The 3,277-nt window shown below is 34.3% G+C and overlaps 1 non-coding gene across 1 annotated transcript; it reads right to left on the reverse strand.

Moving 5' to 3' along the window:
• Positions 1-2,525: 2,525 nt before the first annotated feature.
• Positions 2,526-2,629, reverse strand: LOC111751808 (U6 spliceosomal RNA). Its single transcript, XR_002786890.1, has one exon. It is a non-coding gene; the product is annotated as a U6 spliceosomal RNA (small nuclear RNA).
• Positions 2,630-3,277: the final 648 nt, after the last annotated feature.

The following is a 3,277-nucleotide window of genomic DNA, read 5'->3' on the forward strand; positions in this document are numbered from 1 at the left end:
CTCCCATTGCTCAGCTGGTCTTCCAGCCTTCAGTCTCTCTTCTCCAGTTCACCTCACACTCATCTGAAAGAATGTTTGCACAATAAATTTTCTTAAAATACACTTTTCATAATGTTGCTTTCCTATTTAATATTTTTGTCAACTTTGGAATAAATAATTGTAATTTCATCTCCCAGCATAGCCTAGATCTAATCTACTTTTGCCAATAGGATTTATACCTTAAAGAGTCGTGACATTCTTTTCCAGAAATAAAAAATTCCAGAAATTTATGTGACAATTTAAAAGGATATTTGAAATGAAATAATTTTGTATGTGAAGCGCTCAAGTTTATTCTGCATAGATAATTTGACTTATTGCCTTTGTGTAAATAACTGCAATTTATTTACTGTTATTTTTTAGGGATATAGAGGTTCATCAAATCTTAATAGTCCTCAGCTTGCTGGATTACTGGAAACTATGTGTGCTATCTTGGTGCCAGATATGTCATTTATAGATCACTCTTTCATAGCAAACAACTTCATATGCCCAAGTCATTTCCTTTCTGGAGAAGATGCATTATGCCAGCATGGTTGCCACGTGTGGTAATTGATAATGTCTGTGCCACATGGCTTACTTCTACCCTTGTCCGACATAGCTATTCTACCACCTATGATTACCATATGTTACAGCACTCTAGGTTAATGGAATCATTTCCATCTTCCCCTCTAGTCACAAATGTCATTATGGCTCGATTCCATCAGCTCCACACTCAATTGAGAATAAAGTATTCAGTCTGAGTATACAACACACCTTTATGAAGAGTTTTCATATTTAGTTGCCTGTTTTATTTTCATTTAAAAAAGCAGCTGGTTTTTTTTATGAATGCCCAAGAATGGAGATTGGGCATATACTCACTAGAATAGGACATGATGGATATCACCCTAAACCCTTGCATGTATTTATTCCAAGTAAATACATAAGGGGAATTAAATTTAGGGAATAATAAAGGAAAATTTTTACCACTGTAAAACACTCTTTTTTTTTTTTTTAAGTGAAAACTAGTAGTAAAATGTTGAAGTGGCTTTTTTTTTTTTTTTAACTAGAGTCAATTCATTTTAGCAGAACCATTCATTCATTTTAGAAGAGACATACCACATGTTAGCCATTTTTAGTACCATCATCAGAAATTGCCATCAAGACCTGCTTTCTTCCTCTTTCATAAGTATTTATAATAAGTTCAGAAATCATTTTGGTTCCTCAAAGAACTATACTAGGTAAGCACAAAGATTGTTATTATTAATGGCTAAAACATTAAGAAAAAAAGGTTAGAACCTGTTTTAGGGACTCCTTTGCTTCTTAACACTGGTGAAATATAGTGCATGTGGGCCTGTTATTACCTGATGTGAATTTTACTTTTGACAGCTTTGGACTGTTGCTGCAATAGGCCATATTAGCCAGCAATAGAAAAGAAAAAATTAATATAGCAATAAAATTTTGGGCAGCAAATGGAGATGATTTTAAAATTATATTATTGACCTGGGATGTAGATGTAGCTAGGGTATATTTAGAAGAAAGGAGGAAGTTCTTTTACTTATTTGAAAACATCTTTGTGCTCAGTTCTTTCAGTTGTCAGGTCTGTTGCTCCCTAGTAGTCAGTTTGGCAACAAACTCAAATTAGTAACTTAAAAACTACTTGTATATTAGTTTATCTTTCCATTAAATTTTTAAAATATGAATGAAAAAGGTACACATTTTTGTACTTACAACTTAACATTTGTCATTAGGCCTAGCCTTAAGCATTCCCTGAGGCATTGATTTGTAGGCTTTTAGATCTGATCTATATATATACTTTATTATAATTACTATGTTATTGTTGTTAGATCCTGTTGAGTTAATTTCGACTCATAGTAACACCGTGTGACAGAGTAGATCTGCCCCATAGGGTTTTCTAGGCTATAATCTTTATGTGAGCAGATCACTAGGTCTTTCTCCCATGGAGCTGTTGGGTGGGTTTGAACCACCAACCTTTCAGTTAGCAGCCAAGATCTTAACCGTTGTGCCACCAGGGCTCTTTTCCTCAAATATGTAAAATGCCAGCATTTATGTAAACATCTGAAATAATGTTCAAAGATTCATTTATATATTACTCTATAAGATACAGTATCAGCTTTAATTTTTTATAATTAGCAATACCAAAACAGAATTTTTTTTGGAAATAGCTTTACTATTTTTGCTTGTAAAGTGATAAAACAGGCATATGCTAGAATAGACAGAATATTCTAGACTTGCATAGCCAAGCTAATATTAACTGGAGATAAATTGAGCAATTATAGATTTTTCTTAGTTACCAACACAAACTATTTAGCATATATTATTTATTCTTAACTTTTAATGCTAGGTAATGATTTAGTGCTAACTTCACTTTAAAGAAGCTCAGTGTTCCAGTAACACTTTCAGAGACCTAAATTTTCTTTAACTTCAGTTATAGTTTTTTTTAAATAATAGTTTATATATATTTTTACACAAAAGAATTCCTAAAAGATGTGAAAAATATGGGACTTCATGAATTTGTGTGTCATCCTTGCACAGAGGCCATGGTAATCTTCTCTGTATCATTCCAATTTTAGCATATGGGCTGCTAAGCAAGCCACAGTTTATAGTTCTTTTAAAGTGTTATTTGTTATAGCTATCAGATCACAAAGAACCTTTTTGTTCCTTCATCAGTCAGGATTCAGTTAAGAAAACAGGGGGGATTTAATACAGGGAATTGGTTATACAAGTGATGGAAGAGCTAAAAAAGCCAAAAGGAAAGTAAGGGAGTTTTTGAAAGTGGGAAGCTGGCAGCTGGACAAATGAAGGACAAATGCAGGATGATGATGTTTCCGGAGTGTAGGAGCTGGGGTCACTGGCAAAAGCTGGACTTATCGTAGACATGTTTAGAGGGAGCAAAGATAAAAGGAGATGCAGTGGATATCAGGACTGAGGTCAGGGAGGGGGAAGAAATTCTCTGGCTTTTCTCCTTTCCTCCTATCTTCCAATTTCCTGACAATGCCTCCCACTGGCTATCAGCTGAAAGTCAGTTGTCAAAGAAGCGTGGTGAGTGGAGCCTGAAAGGGTCAACCCCCTTACAACACACGGCAGAGCAAGGGAGGACAAAGAATGAAGAGCAAACAGGCCAAGGACTGAAAGAGCAATCAAATTTTTTTTTTAACATATAAAATCAATTTTATTGAGGTATAATTATATACAATGAAATGCCCTTATTTTAAATGCACAGTCTTGGTCATCTAGTGCTGCT

The sequence above is a fragment of the Loxodonta africana genome, chromosome 18 (assembly GCF_030014295.1).
Source record: "Loxodonta africana isolate mLoxAfr1 chromosome 18, mLoxAfr1.hap2, whole genome shotgun sequence".
Lineage (NCBI taxonomy): Eukaryota > Metazoa > Chordata > Mammalia > Proboscidea > Elephantidae > Loxodonta > Loxodonta africana.